This window comes from Rhynchophorus ferrugineus, unplaced genomic scaffold (assembly GCF_030347505.1).
Source record: "Rhynchophorus ferrugineus isolate W39M unplaced genomic scaffold, kcgeb_rfMv2 rfM1, whole genome shotgun sequence".
Taxonomy (NCBI): Eukaryota; Metazoa; Arthropoda; class Insecta; order Coleoptera; family Curculionidae; genus Rhynchophorus; species Rhynchophorus ferrugineus.
The window spans coordinates 84,022,845-84,042,222 of record NW_027472580.1 but is presented as its reverse complement, the minus strand read 5'-3'; the positions used below and the strand labels follow the sequence as shown (position 1 = coordinate 84,042,222).

The 19,378-nt window shown below is 31.7% G+C and overlaps 1 protein-coding gene across 9 annotated transcripts in view; it reads right to left on the bottom strand.

Annotated features, from left to right (window-relative positions):
* The window catches only part of rols (zinc-RING finger and ankyrin repeat domain-containing protein rolling pebbles), a 394,615-nt gene that overhangs the window by 114,568 nt on the left and 260,669 nt on the right, over window positions 1-19,378 (bottom strand). The window contains exon 2 of one of the 9 annotated variants that reach the window (XM_076395802.1): window positions 18,636-18,684. The exons of the other annotated variants lie outside the window; for them this stretch is intronic. The gene's annotated coding sequence lies outside the window, so the exon portion shown is untranslated. The remainder of the gene's footprint in view (window positions 1-18,635; window positions 18,685-19,378) is intronic. 9 annotated transcript variants of the gene reach the window in all.

The following is a 19,378-nucleotide window of genomic DNA, read 5'->3' as shown; positions in this document are numbered from 1 at the left end:
CTTTTATTAGTTTACCCCACTGTACGGTTTCCGGTTGTGTCTCGAAAGTACCGGCTAAATATAGAGGAAGATTTTTAGTAATCCGGCAATTTGTTACGTGTACGGCTTCAGTAGGTTCATACAGAGTATGACCCTGAGAGCCTCTGCAGTGACGTCGAGTAGTTACCGTGCGGGACATGTATTTGCCGACGTAAAATATGACTCGTGTTTTGTAGCGTCTACAGCGTTGATATCTTTCTGATGGCGTCAACTTATTTTTTGTCTTAATTGCCAATTTAAGCGCTGCATAATATATATATATATATATATATATATATATATATATATATATATATATATATATAAACTATATGTTTATAAATAATATATATATACTAATAGTTTATATATATATATATATATACTAATAGTTTATATATATATATATATATATATATATATATATATATATATATATATACTGATATTTTCGGTTAACTACTCCATTTCTCTTTACAATCAAGTCAAATATATAAAATATAATATATAATATGTATGTAATGTATGTATGTATGTAAAATATAATATAATGTGTATATGCCTATAGCTTGAATTATCAGCCAGTTATTCACCTGATTAAGTTGGCGAGATTGTTTGTTGTAAATCTTCAGAAGCATAAGATTACTTATTGAATATAACTTTGTTGTCTGCGTTGTTAATTTGTAATCACATAAGTAATTAAGAAATAAATGATAGAGACATACAACTGAAAGTATTTTCTGTGTATCCTTAATTCTGATTGATTAAAAATAATATAAATGATTATAACAAACACAAGAAGTTATAAGTACCGCTGTAGAATTTAAATATGTCTTACGGCTTCACTTTTAATGTGTTGCTATTTACATGAAATTTTACAGATATACTATAAAATAAAGTTAATTAAATCAGCTATAAAGTCTGAACATATTGTTTTAGTATTGTATTACTAATATATGCAGCTTTTACACTTTCACTAGTTTTATTTCACCAACTTTAAATTTACATCGTAATTGGTATAATAAATATTATTTTATTATTTTGTGAAACGAAGCAATAAAATGAACAAATTCGTCGTAAAATAAAATACTACATTATACGATAATTGATAAACTAAAAAGAACAGAGTTGTTACGTTTATTGCAATTTGTTCGTTTCGCGGTGATGTGATTCCTTTTTGGTAAAACTTCATTCGATTTTGATTACTAGGTAAAGTAGCTACTCCAGAAAGCTATTGAAAATTCGTCCAAATGTGAGTTTTACTGGAAACTGGCGTATACATCTTTTAGCCCCATTATAAACAATGGAGGATTACAGGGATTCGCAATTGATTAAATTAAAAAACAATGGAAGAAATGAGTTTTACATTTTGATTTAGATATTTTCAATATACTAATTTTTATTTAGAAGACAAAAAATGATCGCAAAATATATACGGCAGAAGAAAATAAAAAAAAACTTGGAAAATTATTAAAAGCTATTAAACATGATGTTTTCTAGACGTTTGTAAATCACTCAAATTATTCTAAGGCAAGGAAATTTAGTGCGGCATGAATTGAAGCTGAGTGATATTGCTTCAGTGAAATGCTGCTTCGATTGTACTCAAAGTTCATTCTACGCATGCGCATTTCGATAACCTATATCTAGTTGTGTGTATTATTTCCCAATTTTACGGTAATGCTTCTACTTTGTTAAAATGTAATCAAATTCAGAAAAGAATAACAAAACACTGGTTAGTTTAACACTAGTTTTTATTGTTAATAGAGAAAACGAAAAAATATACCAGAAAAGCTCACATAATGGCATAAAATGTAAACAGTTTTCTAACGCTGTTTGGTATGGTATGTTAAACTTATATATAGTAGTATTAATGTAATTTTTTATAACTGTTATTAAAGACACATGATGTGTAAGCATGCACATTTGATAAGAATATATAGGAATAGATGATTTCAGATACTGTTGCAGGCTATATTAAGTAAATAAATAAGTCTGGAATATGCAAAATTGTGTTATTGAAGACACATGATGTGTAAGCATTCACATTTGATAAGAATATATAGAAATGGATGGTTTCAGATACTGTTGCAGGCTATATTAATTAAGTAAATAAGTCTGGAATATGCAAAATTCTGTTATTGAAGACACATGATGTGTAAGCATGCACATTTGATAAGAATATATAGGAATGGATGGTTTCAGATACTGTTGCAGACTATATTAAGTAAGTAAAATAAGTCTGAAAAATTCTTAGATGTTAGCGAATAAGAAATAGAAAGTTACAGGAGAGGAATTCAGATGTACAAGGTACTAGAGCTCATAGTTGGTGAGAAAAAAAAAACAAATTCAAAGTAAATTCACATGTTATTTTAAATATATGCTGTATTTTTTCAGTTTTGTTCTCATTTCATTTTCATTAAAGAGTTCATTACATCATAATAAAATATTTTATTTATATTATTTTTACATTATTTGAGTTTCGTTTTTATATTCCGCATCACTAAAATATTTATATGTCCGAAATAAAGATTGAAAAACGTATATGTTATTAACAAATTTAAGCAACATGATAATTATTCATCGTTCTAAGTTTGATTTTTAACAGACTTCAAAATAGGAAGAGGTTCATGTTCCAGTGTATATATTTTTTTAATGCATCTTCACCGATTTCTCCGTCAATTATATTAGAAAGAATGCACTTTCGAGGTGGTCCCGTTGGAACCAAATCAGGATGTGATGGGGTGAATGAGGGAAAAAATATATTATAAAATATAATAGATATCTATATATACACTCTTCCCAATCTAAGTTTGATTATTTTTTACCATTTAGTAAGTTCCTTATTTATTTTTTCAATTTTCAACTTTCTATTCCACAAATTGTTCTAAGTATTAATAATTGTAATCCCATTGTAATGAATTACTTTTTAAAGAGAATTAGTTTAACTAAACATATGAACAAAATTATTAACTAAATTTACTTTTCAGCGCTTCTTTTTACATAAGTGCGCAATTGCTTAACTAGCCAATCACATATTGGAACTTGTTTTTTTCCGCTTTAGTATTCCATATATAATATAGTCCATACATATATAATATATACACCTCTGAAATTCCCGAATCTACTAAGATTGAATGAAATAATATATGCAGACTTCCAGTTTGTAAAAAATAATATACATACAGTGCTTATAACATTGGAAAATAATGGTAGCTGGACAAAAAAATATAATGTGATTTTTTTTTCATATGACTGATATTTTTTTTTCTAAATTGTAACAATGTAATTCACGTGTCATTGGAGAACATTGTGCCGGTAAGTATGAGCGAGTTTTTCATCAGTGAACTAGATTACTATTGAGGCCAGTTCAATCTGTGATAAACACACTTTTCAAGAAACCTGATACGACCGCGGAAACGTAAAAAAAATGACATTAGAGCAATAAACATTCCACGGGCGACGCTCTCCCGTCGTAAATTGACGGCGGACGTGTCAAAAATCGTACATTTAAATTAAACATTTGTTTATTAGTCGACGAAACGAAAAGAATCAAGAGAGCCGTAAGTCCACGTCCGCCAGTAAAAACCGTCCTTTCTCGGTCTTTTATAGCTCTTTTAATTAATTTTATGTGCCAGCGCCTGTACATGTCTCCGATGGTGTAAAAAAAACGGCCGAGAAACCGTTTTAATTGAACGACGAGGGGGTAATTATTTTTTAAGCGTATTTCGAGTCCCACTTACCGGGAGGACGTTTGAGGAAATCGGTGTCGGGCCGCTCGTCAGCTCGTTCTATGGGACCCCCGCAGTCACTGATGCTTGTGGTGTGCATTGGTCAGTCTCTTTTATTGCCACCTTTATTAACTGTTTATATTGATTTATTTTTATTCCATAAACACATAAATATCACCCTAACCATATAAATTTGGATTTAATATTTTTTAAATAGCAAACACGCTTATTTACAATGCTGAAACAATTTAGTTAGTACTTTACATATCACTAAAGTTTATTCAAGAAAGAAAAACCTAATACCAACACACAAGTGTGGGCTTATTAACCAATATTTAACAATTGATCAAGTGCATAGAATGTAAGAAAAAATGTCATTGAAGGGCCCATGGAGATAGCATGAGGAGGCAGGTATACCTGCCGGTAGAGTATTAAGACCAATTCTGTATTTACTTTACACACGTGATATATCGCATCTGGAAAATATCACCATGCCTTCAATTGCTGATACTGTGATACTTGCTGTCGAACACAATAGCCAAGTTTTTTTTAAATCAATTACTATATACTAGTATAGCAAATCTAACATAGATATCCTCCAGAGGTTCCAGAATGAAGTGTTGCGAGTCATCGTTGATGCCCCATATTATGTGGCCAATAAACTGATTCAGCATGATATCCCCATAGAACACATAACGTGATTCGGAGTGTTAGTGCGAAGTACTCTGAAAGGCTATTAGTGCATCCCAATGCACTCGCTAAACAGTTAAATGTGCGCGATGACAGTGAAGTGCGTATGCTGAAACGCAAACTGTCATACGAACTGTTTAATAGACACGGAGAGTGAGATTTTATAATCTCTAGAATAAGCTAGACTTACTGAAGTGATCTACTACTTGTCAGGATAGTTATATTATATAACTGAAATCATATAATAATACATATTGCTCACGGGCAGATTGTTGACGTTCTAGGAGATTAATAAAATAATATGCTAGTATAACCTTAATTTATTATTATTGTTATATTGTACATGCATTAAAACACAAGCAAGGCGAGTACGGGATTATAACATCAGTATGTATTTCCCAAATTAGAATAAAACTAAAGGACTTAAGCTGAAGTTACGAATACACTTAAACACTAAACAAGTTCGTGTGGTGTGGTTGGCTTCAATTTTATGATTTCCTGCGTGTTGTCCAGTAGCTGTATTGCTTCCCCGTTGCTGTGATGTAGCAACTTTATTAGATGTTTTAAGGCGAAATCTTGGAACACTTCCTATAGCCATTTGATTTCGAGATTATCGTGCAGCTCTTCAGTGGTTACGTAGCGATAAGCATTATAGAAGATTGTTTTGGGTGCGTTAGTTTTCTAGTTGGTTTGATGATTAAGCCGTACCCCACATTTGCACACAAGTCCAAATTGGTATTATGATTGACTTATAAAACAATCTCTTTGATTTTAGATCAAATTGAGAGTATCTACCTACTAACCAGTACAGTTTCTTGAGTTCGAGTCTAATCTGCCTGCTTTTTGTCTAACAAGATATTTGCAATTTAACTTACCAGCGAGATGTCTTCTAAGATATTTCGCTGATTCTGCTTGAGGAATCGGATGTCCGTCAAGTGATATAATTAGGTGTTTGTCATTTCCTCGCAACCCAAAATTAACATAGGCAGATTTGGAGCTATTTAACCGTATTTTCAAGACTTTAGTCCATTTGTACCGCTACTTGTACTTTTTCAGCACAGCCTTAGACAGATATACATCTTTTGCCACGATAATTGTGTCATTGGCAAATATTTCAAGTGCTGTGTCTTTTGTTGTAAAAAGTTCGTTCTTGGTTTGTTGTGGGATATCAGCAGTATAGGGCCAAAAAAGGGTTTAAGTGTTGAGAATATCCCATCATGCGAGATTCTATATTTTCTTTCGAACAGATATGATTCCATCAGTCGACACTAATTCCACGGTGGCAATTTTCTCATTTTGTATATTAATCCCAATAGCCATACCTGGTCAAAATCTTGAATAGCGAAGTAACAATCCGAAAATTACAGCAGATAATTGATAACATAATTAATTGAACCCAAACCTAGAAAATAAAAATTAATCATCATAAAACTGTGCATGTGCAGTTAACCTTCAACCTAGATGGCAATATCAGTAACAATAAATAATACTATCCCCCTATGGCAAATAAGTATTAGGAAATGATTATTGATGGAAAAGTTCGCTGGAAGAAATATGTTAAAAAAAAGAACTGGAGTGGAAATATAGGAAAGTGCATTGTTATTATCAGTAAATAATAAGCTACCATTATACAAGTAAATATTAAAACCTATATGGACCTACCGAATTCAATCATGGAGATGTATCGCAAAAAGAAATGTAAATATAATAGAAGTTTTCAAGAACAAAATCCTAAGAAGCGTGATAAGTGCAGCCAGATAATATAGAGTTGATTATTTACACCCAGACCTTCAGATACCGACTGTTATTCAGGCAATGAAAACAGTCGATACATGTGAAAATACTCCATTTTCATGTCAATATCGATGTATTACAACTTTTGGATACAATCAGGACAGAATACAGACTTAAAAGAATCAAACCATTTGATCTTGTGTAGTATACTGTAGTCAGGTGCATTTGATAGAAAAAAAAAGTGTTAATACACATTGTACAATATGTGTTAATTTTTTGATATATTATTTTAGTAATTCTGTGTTACAACTAAGTATTTGCAATAATCGTATCGATGGTGTGAGAATCCGTAGTGTAATAACACATTGGTAAAAACTCCAAAACAAGTTGTTTATTCGTTATAAGGCAGAAACATGTTACAGAAATCAGGTCAAATCAGATTTATGTTTCTCTGAAGAGTTCATTTAATAAAGTCTAAAGTTTACCGTAAACATAATATCGAGGTAAATAAAGCTGTGGAAGATTAGGTTTCATTTGTTTTCGTTAACTTTATTCTTGTTTCAGTTACCAAATTATATGATAATATAATATATTATATAATAAGTCTAGCTTTATAAGTATGCATACAGTTACAGTCTAAAAGTCAGAACATATTTCTATAGGATTTCAATACCAACCACACAGAAGAAAATTAAGTTCTAACTCTTCACAACAATCACATGTTTTCAAAAAACAAAGAAAAATATTAATTAAATGCTTCAAAGTGTGCTAATCAAATCTCAGCATGGTCATATCACAAAGAACTAACATTATCAAATATTATATTTTTCAGTATATTAACTAGTTCGATGAATTGCGCTTGACCAGGCTAAGAGTCACTGATCTTTGGTTTAACAATATCATTCTATCAAGTTTTAATAATCTGGTGACATTTTAAGCAATAACATTTTTTAAAAAGCTAAGGAGAGATTGATACTAAGATTTTATTAAAGTGGACACAAAAGGTTGTTTTGTTACTTCAAAAATTAACACTCATTTAATAAGATAAGTTAATCAGAGTAACCCTCATATTTTTAATAATTCTTAAAATTATTTATTTATATTTCTGGTACGTATTGCTATATGCTATATATGCAACATTGTTGTAGTATTTTTATTGGTGTTCATAAAGCTCCTATGGTAATAAAAGTCTAAATATCTCCTAAACAAGCGAAGTTTATATAGTATAACCAACATAGCTTTTATTTGTTTGTTTGTTTATGTAGTTTATAGTGGAAGCTGTTGTAAATTCATTGACGATTTCAAGCGAACGAAATCCGTATGAGATTTTAACGTATTGTTTTCGATCGTAAATAACCCTGAACCTCTAGTTTTATTAAACTGAATTTCCAGTAACCGCTGGGAAACCAAATCAGTAAAACAATTAACACGCCATAAAAAGTATCAGATTCATCGGCCGAAAACTTCGATTAAGCCGACCGTGGTCATTTTTAATCGTTTACCTATGTAAATAGCCCCATATCCATAGAGACTATAATATATCAGGGTTGTTCGAAATATTTATACTCTCTACTAAAATGTATATAATTAGTAAAAAAAATCGGTATTTTGATCATTACAAATGGAAACTATCGCCATGGCGGCGTTTGCTGATGACCTTGCTACTTGATATGAACCAAAACACTGCAACAAGCACTTAATAATATAAACTGATCCTAACAATATATAATTACTCTGAACATATACATAGATCTCGAAAATAACTTTATTTCTTAGTTAAAATTAATATAAAAAAAATATTTAATAATCGGAAATTGATCTCAGTTATTCATACATAAGAAGATCCTGTTGTATAAATAAGTTTTAAAACCTATATGCACATATAATTTAATTTTTTTTTGAATCAAGTTGAAGTAATAACACAATCAATATCTCAGATATGCTCAGATACTGCCAGATATGATGAAAAAAGCTTAGTTTTTATTGCAACTCTAACTTACATTGCACAAACAATTCCTGAGGGTCTATTATTCAAATGATTTGTTGAAGAAATGTAAATCAACCAATTTAAAAAACAATTACACTGCATCACAATGTGAGTTAAACGAAGATGTACAGAAAACATCGGATCAGTGGACGACAATATGCGGCGGTCTTCACTTAACCAATTCTGATTATGTGCGTACAGGCTTTACATTGGATCATTGAAGTAAGAACCGAATTTGGAAATAATCTATATAAACGTCTTGGCATGGGTATTGGCGATGATGTTACTGAAGTTTTAATGGACCATGGGAAATACGTATTTGAAAGACCAGTAGTCGATTCTCTGAATGGTAAAAGGATACTATTTGTCCTAGAGCAACAAAAATCATTATGGTTTTTGCCAAATTAAAAAAAAATTGTTGGTTTAAGACTGAGTTGAAAATTATTGAGAAAAATTGGTGCATATCTCTTGTTGATGGAGTTGTATTATTCAGAAATTAAAATAATATAATATAATAAATAAAAAAACACAGAACAACTTTATAAAAACTTTTTATAACCATACTAAATGAACAGAATGCGTTATAAAATCTTGGGATATTCGCTATAACTAAAAATAAATAGTTGGAAGGTATAGTTAGAGCATTACCTACAAATCATATATTATTATCTCATTATTGGTGGTTATTTTCTATGTATGTTTCTATGTACTTCTATGTTTTGTGTTATTTATCAAAATAATTCTACTGTTTGGAATCTTTCAAAGTCGTATAAAACAATATACAAAGATTTATACAAAGAAAGTATAAAAAAACAAAAGATCCATGAATCATAACTAATGAAAAATATTCGAATAATGTATCAATAAAACTTAACTCCACTTTGATGATATCCTAGACAATGACTATACAATTAAAACTACACCTCTAATAATGCGAAATGTAATAAAAACGCAGGTTATCATTTACGACTTGCCAGGAGAAACGATTTTAAAGAAAAAGTAAGACGAATAAATATCACAATCAATCAACACAATCTTCATTTTCATTATTAATGCTTTTGATGCTCCAAAAATAATTACTTCATGGGTCATGAAGCATTCTCTTCATAAATTTACGTGAAGATGATAAGATACAGTCATTGTATTCAACTACCACTTAAAACCTATTTCAAATAAAATATATAGAATTTAATTGAAATGAAAAGACTGTGGGGAATGTAATATTGGTAAGAAAAAGAGAAAGAGCCATTCTTCTTCTTCTTCTTTATATTCCGAGGTTCTTCACATTTATACAACTCCTGATAATTGTGAAAGCATCATTTCCTACCATTTAACCATAAAATTAAATTGAAATTGAAAAAAGTCCGATTTCAACATTTCAGAAGCCACAAAAATGTTTTATGTCCTTTTTTCAGTACGTCTATTAAAATAGAACAATGGTAATAGTGCTTCCTTTGAATTTTTTTAAGTGCTTTTAAATCTATACGACTCTTGACATCTATTGCTCCGTTATGCTGATGATGTTAAACGGTGATGGCTTTTCAATGAGAATTTGTCAGTTTTGATGACTTTACATTTTATTTGTGTGCGTCTTAAAAGGTTGTCGAGTGTTTCGAATGACCTGACGGGATTTCTTCCACTTAGAACTTTTTGCGTAACCTTCGTAGGTTGAACCGATGTACGAAATATGTCCGTGCAGTGTCCGTATGTGGTACGTAAGATACGCAAAAGAAACGTCGGCATTAGATAGTTATTATTGCGTTTAATAGCCGGTTTGTTTCGCCTTTGGGACAGGTGTGAACGTGGGTTTTCTGGTGGGCGGTTGGTGGCGAGTGGGTGCCATAGGAACGGCTTCAGGTTAGGTACGATACCAGCTAATGCCATCTTCCGAGAACCTCTTTTCTATTAAGTCCGTTTTCGTTATTTCGCGAATTGATAATTCCTGCTTTTCTAGAGATTAGCAGAAGAAGTTTTCCACTTCCACTATAAAACGTTTCAGTGCAACGACACCGAATGGCACAAACATTATTATGGAGTGTATGACCAAGTCGCATAACATTTGAATTTAATTGAATATGATCCATTATACATGTATATATTATAATTGATAATATAGTTCATTTATTACTAAGTATCCGATCGAATTACACTAGACAGCATTAGAAAGATAACAGTTCGTGTTGAAAAAAAAAACGGATTGGACAGTTTTCTGAATGGTTAACTCAGTTTGGTTTGGTTTCAACTCATGCCAAAGGTGGATAACAGCAACGAGAAAATTCAAAATTGCAACAAATTACCGAATAAAATGTTAGAAAGAGTATATTCCTATTTTATTTGCTTTTAAAATAAACAATGCAAACAAAAATGTCTTCAATTGCAAATTTGACGGTAATATAAATATATATCAGGTTTATAAATTTTAAAGGACTTACCACAGATGGTGGTATTGTGTGAATTAAACCGCTTCGAGTACCTTTTTAACCAACTTCATGTTGAAGCCTCACTGACAGGCTTCACTTTTCACTATACGTTATTTCGCCGAAGTCTGAACCACACATTTTTTCAGTATGTTGAAAATATCTGAATGTCTAATGAAAGTCTTACTATGTTTCCGTCAAATTGACGAAAGGTGGTCGAATACTATGTGAATCTTAGTATTTGACTGTCTTTCTTCACCTAATTCACCTTCACCTTCTTTGATTTAACGAGATCCATTTTGAGGGTGACTTTGGTTCTAAAGGCAGAAAATGTATTACAATTTAGAAAGTGAATAAAAACGATGAAATTGCTATGAATTTAAGTATCAATAAATATGCGATCAAGTAAACTAGCAATATAAGAATGTTGAACCCATCTTATAAAATTCGTGAAAACCTACGTAAAATTCAAATTGAAGAAAGGTAGTCAAATGCTATGTGAAGTTTATGGCATATGTGCTCCATTATTTTCAGCATATGAATACTGGTTTAGACGTCTTAAAAGTAGTGATTTTTAAGATAAAGACAAAGAGCGTTCTAGACTGCAAAAAAATGAAGACGAGCATTTGAAGGGATTATTCGATGATAATCCATGTAAAAGGCAAGAGAAATATTCAAAATTGCTTGTAGTAATACAAGAAACAATTTTCAATCGCATGAAGAACATATAAATTATCCAAAAGCTTAAATACTTTGTACGGTATGAACTAAAGTCATGAGATTACAATTGAGTCATACAAGCTTAAAATTAAAAAATCATTTAAAACTATTTTATAGGCCATGTCAAAAAATATTTTCTTTTTACATGAGGTAGAAATGTATGATAAAAAAATAAGCAATCATATTTACATAGTGCGAAATATCTGGGAAGAATTCTCTAAAAAGTTAATAATCTTTCACGAAACTTTAATGAGTCCAAGGAGACTTTTCTAGCGATAGGTATTCTTTTGTGAGGGCAATAATTTGATTCTGAAAATCTAGATAGTTTCAAATACTATTGACACCTATATATTAACTCTTAATGTCAAAAAGTATGACTAACTTATTAAAAAAGATACAGCACTAATATTTTATGAACTTGGTCAATTATTGGAAGCAATTATATGATTTTATTTTGCCATTAACAGCATTGGCTTTGGGACAAATTACAAGCAGCTAATAAAGACCGATAATCCAAGAATATCACCAATTACAAATATTCCTCATATTAAACAAAGAAGTGCAATTTTCAAAAAAAAAATGCAAAAAATGTACTAAAATTCACTAAATTCACGCACTAGTGTAAAGTGTTAATCAATATAGTGTTAAATTGTGGTCTAAAAAGATGAAATTCCAAGAAATTCCAACTCCAAGAAGAAATTATAACTAATATCCTGTAAAGAAATAGTGACTTTAAATTTTACTAAATCTTACAAACTTTTTTAAATATATCAAAATAATATAAATTGTTGAATATATAAGAAAATAAGAATATTTACGGAAGTAAATGACTTATTATGGAAAACATAAATTTAAATCTCCTAAATATTGTACTGGACCGTCTGTTTTATGAGAAAAAGATCATCTTGAACGAAAAAGTTAACTGTTCTTTTTATTTTGATGAGACATATATTTTACTTTTTACGAACTTTTTTACTTCGTAAGTAGTCAGGTACTAGATCTTAGATCTTGTTGAAATTCGGTTTACGATCATGTAAAACAATTTGAAGTTGGTTGAACTCGGATTTTTGAAACGTTTCTTGCAGCAACTGCCAGAACTAGTTCTTCAGAATGATGGTATGATCAGAATTGTTATGATATAGCTAGTTAACAACTAAATAATTTTTGGTCTAAGAGCCTATATTCATTGGAAAGTTTGCTTTTGAAATACTAATAGCAAAATTACCGAAACCGTTATTACTGAATATCAAATCAAATTATCGAAATGTTAAAAATGGACTTTGTAACATGACTATTTTCAGTACAACTTTCTTGCGTTTCAATACACTGATTCTAGTAATTCTACAATTTACGAATTACTAGTGATGACTTTCAGTGATAGTTTCAATTGTAATCTGGATTTATTATTTAACGAGTTTAATGGTAATCGGCTAACAAAACTTTCTCATTCACTTCATAAAACTAAATGTCGCTGCATATTTTCTGGATTCATTTTTAAACTGGTTTGGTTGGAAGTGGGTTCATTTCTTATTCTTTAGTTCTGGTTCAAAGACATATATACTCATAATTTAGGAAGCCAATTTTTATCCATAGTAACGTAGAAAATTCCATTTAAATACTGTGGATTCGAAGGATTTTTTTGTTGTTTTAAAACCTTTACATTTCATAAGTTATATACATGTGTTATGTCATATAACCCTGACTATCTGGAAATCTGTTTCTACGTGAATGGTAAACGAGTGAGATGGGTTGGTATTTTATCTAATAGACTTTCAGTGTTGCTTTAGATCGCCGTTTAACCAATCACCTCAGCCATCCGTTATATAAAACTGTATTTTTTCAAGTAAAATAATAGTATCTCTTTTGTACACTCTTTTACATTTTATAACTGGCGCTCTCGGTAGGATTCATTCAATTAACCGGAATTAAATTAATTATCAAGAAAAGACGGTAGGTCAACCAGTTTGGATTGGCAATCGTTTCGCAGTTACTCGAATCGTTCCTTGGTGTAGTTAACTGGAGGTCCGGCAAAAGTATTGCAGCTGAAGCTATAAGACCACAAACGGTGCATTGAAGATGCTCAACGACCGCTAGCCATAAAATATTTCAGGTAAGAAATATTTAAGCTTTGGAAAACATATTCCGTGGATTTCCGAGACATGCGTCACAGTTGAAGGTGTAAGGCGACCAAAGGAGGCCTGAAGTTCCTGTGAATTAATATAGTCTACTGGAATTTGAACAGAAGCTTGCAATTCAAGACCCCCAAATGCAGTAGCTCAGTTTCTTAGTCGTAGACGTTCATAAAAACTGTCATTTCGAAGATCTTCGAAGGAAAATTGCCGGTACAGGCTATATTGAAATATAATTTACAATAACTATACGCTGTCCAGAGAGAATAACGACCATATACATTCCTGTGGCAGTTTCTTTATGATGGAGGTGTTATGTAATACGACCTTAACTATCCGGCTATCTATTTCTAAAACTACTTGGGTAGTAAACGAGTGAGACGGGGTGGTCTGCTTTCTAATAGACCCTCAATGTCAACTTATTTAGATATGCAATAATATATATAACAATTATTAAAATAAAACAAGTATTTATTTTTAGTGCATGTACGACGATAATTATAGGCCATTTTCAACTTTATTCGAATCCTCATCGTAAATTATTAAGATAATAATCGAACATGAACCATTTCGACGAAACTAATGACGATAATTAAAATATCAACGTGCAAACATAAGAAATTAATTCGCGATATGTCAATTAAGTTCGCGAGTGAATCATTAACGCAGATTATGGAGGAACATCATCGCATCGACCGCAATTAGTCACAAAACAAAAGACGGCTCGGTCGATTTTCCGACCGGGTGACCATCGCCACGATAACAGGTGGACTTCGCGGCTCATAAACAACTGCGATTCACCATCTGCATCGGTGCCGCTCGTCTTCGACTTATTAATCAACGTCGTCGGGAGTTCGACGTCGGCATACGACCTGGGGCCTGGCCCGTAAGGAGGATTCGATTCTAGTGAATACGAGTATCGATACGTGTCTTTCGATACCGAATATTGTTGTATTGGAAGCGTTATTTCGATATTTATTCTACTTATTTGTTGGATGGATATGGAATGATGGAACACCAAATCAATATTTTAATCAAAATATCCAATATTAAGTTCAGGATATCGTATTAGCAACCATGTTTGTAAAAAAATGTATTCACAAAAAATAAAATCTGGAGAATATGGCAGGCGAAGTTGCATTTCCATCTAATACATAGAAATGGTCAATTCAGAGGTATCAATAGCAATCTGTACATAGTTATCAATTACTAGTCGGCGCTCAGGAGAATTCTAGGAATGCTCTATTTTATAGCTTGCTTAATACCGCAGGATTTTAGATACACTTCCTTAAATCTCATCACTGTTGATTATCACTTGTTTTCGTTTCGTTCAGAGAGTTAGAAGCTGCTCGAAGTGCCCATCCAAAAGGTAGAATTCACCACATAATTCTATAAGGAAATCGTTAATTTTTCATTCGACAGATATGTTCAAACCATTATAATATACCCTCCTCGCCATATTTGGAAAAAGCCCTATTTACCAGTTCAAACAGAATTTGTAGAAGAATAATGCACAGGCTGTAATGATCACTGTAGATAATGACTGGTTGAGTGGGGATAGAATATAATTAAAAGTAAATATCATTATTTTAATATATTATTATTAAGGGATACGTTGGATAGTCTAGAGATCTGGACAGACACAGACCCATATATTTTTAATACGAAGAACAAGAACTAAACTAAATATTGTCCCCGATAATCTGTAGGCTATTATTGACAGATGTAAAATTCGATATGTGTCAAGGTGGATACATTAGCATTTGTTAAGTCTTGCATAAACAAAAAATAAACTTTGGAACATAATTGCAGAATTTGATTCTTTTAAAGAGGTTACGTTACAATGTTATGAAAGAAATAAGATAATTTATGCATCAAGCAATTTGGATACTGAACATTAAATTTCAAGTTTTATACTGAATTAATTTGAAAATGTTTGCTTCGGACTGTTATATCGTGAAGTGTGAACCTCTATCAAAGAGATCTTTCAAGTAATATTTAGTGATTATGTATCAGCATAGCCTGTTTTTACTTTTTATACATTCGAGTTATTATGAGTTTTGAGTTTACATCTTTGATTTCGAGATCTATTTTGGGGGTGAATTTACAACATTACATTTACATTGGGAGTACAATTTAAAAAGTGTATAAAAACGAGGAAATTGCTATGAATTGAAGTATAAATAAATATACGATCAAGTAAACTAGCAATATAAGAATGTTGAACACATGTTATAAAATTTGTGAAAACCTACGTAGAATTGTTTTAAAAATAACTTTTAGGTACCCATTTTTCTGCATGAAGCTTCAGTTATTAAAAGAACCCTCAAACCGTATTTGTATGCCCTATATACAAACAATCGACAAATAATATGTAAAATACTGCTTTCGTATAAATTATTCTACTCATATGTACTGCTCAGTTTAGATGTCAAGTCTTGTATGTTATATTTCAAACACAAAGTCTTATACATTTTGTTGAGCGATTGTTAAAATAAGTGATGGGTGAAATTGTAGGTGCTCGGTTAGCAGGAGCTTCTGTAACGAAAACAGCTGAATTATTTAACGTGGCCGCTAATTTTGCCTATGAAATAATTATATGACCTCAACAACATGTAAATACAAAATTGACCTAAATGACTTTTAACCACAACTCTTGTAAACAAGACGTATATAGAAAAGGATGCGTAGTTGTGAAAACTGTCAGGCTAGATTAGAACAAATGCGCATGTGCGGTTCTAGCTAATCAACGCTTATTACATAGGCTTTTTACTGTCGCCTCTATGAGTATATATGCAAATAATAATTAAATATTGTTTATTTTGTTCGATATTCCTTGGTATCGAATCATCCCTACACCAGATACCTCGTCTGGCCACGTCGCAAACGGCTGGAAACCTTTCATAATAGCGACACCGTTAGGTTCAGGCTCGTTCTTTGTCTCGGGTACTACTATGTCTTTCTCTGACGGCTTCGCGCGCTTCCATCGCCTGGTTTAGAGGAAGTTCTAACTAGTTTTAATGCGTTTTTAATTGTTCGTCGTCCGTCCGTCCATTCGTCGATTATGACGCAGCGAGAGGATGAACAGCTCCGCACTAGGTGTTAAAATTTGTTTTGGTTGTGACTTATCGTGAAGTATTAGAGAGTGTGTGTTTTAACGGCACGATCGGTTTGGGTGGTACTGAATTAATTACGATAACCGATTTATGTTTGACGTTTTTCTGTCAAGGGTATTATGAAAAATGGGCACAGGCAGAAAATTTGTTTATTTACATGTTTGTTTCTCTTAAACTTTCAAAAGCTTTAGAGCTTAGAAAGTGTAGGCAATATTATTTAGACGTACCATATCGTAGGGTAGGAGCTAAGGTAGTAAACATCATGGAGGCCGTATGTTGATGATGTTACGGGAAGACACAATTTAAAGAGCATAAAAATAAGACTGAAAAGTCAAATGGGAGTAACTGTAACCATATTATGGGTGTGCTTGTAACCATCAGAGGACTAACAGACTTATTGTTTTTGTTCTATGGTTTGGTTTGAAATTTTGTAGGACATCTCTGGTTTTTTTGTTCTATATTTGCGTATAATATTAACAAAATGTGTATGTATAACTTGTTTAACATAATATATGTAATAATGTGTCATATTTATTTTAGTATAATTGATTTGTTTATTTTAAAATGAGAAAAAAGCATGTACTTTTTCCAAAACATCCTGTTCTAGTCTAGAAGTGATTTGTGATCTAAACAAAAATGAATTTAAAGGAGTTTCTTTCGGACCGAATGATTATAGATCCAAATGCGGAGAAGCATTTTATAGTCAAGATGCAATGCCTAATTCTAATTTTAAAAGTAAATGTTTCATTATGTTCGATGTATATTATTTAAATGAAATACATACATGTGTTTATGAACAGATCCTTTGTCTTATTCTATAAAGGAAAATATGTTCATATGAGTTCAATATTGGAATCAGCAGATTAGAAGTCTAGTCTAGATTAGAATCTCCATAAGAATTGTATTGAAACGACGAAAACTGACAGAACTAAGTCTTGTTTATTTTGGTGGTTGAGACAAGCCGTTACAATATCAAATAGCAATTTTACAAGTATTTTTATATTTAATAAAGAGGATATGATGTTATATTTTAGGTCTTGAATGAATGAAATGTTTGATTAAATCATATTTTTAAATTTTCCGCTACACATATGGTGGTTCCCTCTGGAGTCACAACACTCGGTGGTTTCGAAGGGTAAAGCTTGGGTTCAACTTCTTCTATGCCTATTTATTCTATGGTTCAGTATAGCCTGATCTGTCAAAGACAGCACGTTTTACTTTGAATATTATATATTACTTATTAATATTTTATAGTATTCTGAAAAGGCTATGGTGTCATGGTATTAAATCATCGACATGATTTAGATGTATTTAAAATGGAGTAAACTCGTTCTAATGCAAGCACGCAATATTTAACACATAGGCTGAAAAGTCCCGGGCGTAACAAAGAAAACGCGTCTTTTTATTCAAAATTAGTTTCATTCCAGCGCCGTCCTAACATTTCAATACGAGTTGTTGTTGTTGTCTACTCAGATGACGATCGTCTTGATTCTGGAGTGAAGTGACGGATCCATGTTTCATCAATTGACACATATCGACGCAAAAATTCTCCGGGGCCTTTCGTGTTACGTTTGAACATGGCCAAACTGATTAGAATCATCAAAACGTTCTTGTTTTTGATCAACAATGGCAAACCCACTTTGAACAAAACTTTTTTATAGTTAAATGCTCATGCAGTATAAAACCAATACGTTCTTTTAATATCTCTACGATGCTAGCTAACTTACGTGACTTCACTTTTCGATTATTCAAAACTATTTTGTGGATTTTTTTTAATGTTTCTGGTGTTATCACCTAACTTGGACGTCCACTGCGTTCTGCATCATCGATGTCTCTACGACCACGTTTGAAGTTAGAAAACCAACGTTTTATTGTTGTTTTTGATGGAGCGGGGTCCTTATAACTCTGTTTAAGCCATTGCTTCGCTTGAACCCATCAAGTAGCAGTGTGTAGAATTAAAACATGAAATTGTTTTTAATCCATTGTTTTGAAAAAAAAATAGCGCTATGTGTTAGGCCCGGGACTTTTCAGCCCATGTATTATATTCATAGAGATGTAATACTATACGTATAACACTATGTGATAATAAGACTTACATACAGTAGAGCAGCTATTCTAATTTCCTTAAAATACTTTGGGTCTTACCTGAAACAAAAAAAATCATGTTATTAGAACTTAATTAAACTAAAACTATAATTAATATTTAAATCCATTCATTTGAAATTAATAGGATTTCCTGATTTCAGACCTTCCAAAAATAGCACAATGGGAAACGCGATTAATTCATCGTGCTAGGTCAGATATGAGGATGTTCACAGCGATCAGAATATTCCGCCGCTCGAAGGACGAACTACTAAAAATATAGTAGGATCATAAAATCGATATCAAATAGAGTGCAATTTGCACAAAATAATTTTAACGCTTACAATAACATATAGTGCAAGTAACCAAAAAACGTTTTAAACGAAGTTTTAATTAATTATAAAAAAAACGCAACAAATACTTAAAATAGCAGCCAACAAGCTGACGTTAATTGATTAATGTTAAGCTAGACACGTGTATATCATTCACTTTAAGGGGGGTTGTTTAAGTCCTTTAAACCAAGGCTATATATAGTGTTAAACCGTAATGATCTTCAATGTTCCTCTTTCTTGGAAAAACATATTAATTACATTCCTAAAAAAGTGAATGTTGTGTTGTTAAAAATAATTTTCTGTTCATTCATGTTATTGTCGTATATGAGCATCATGGTTACTTCTGTATTTGTAAGCCCCCAACAAAAATAACGTGTTAAGATAAAGCTGAAAAGTCAAAACTCATTGATGGAAACAAAAAATTC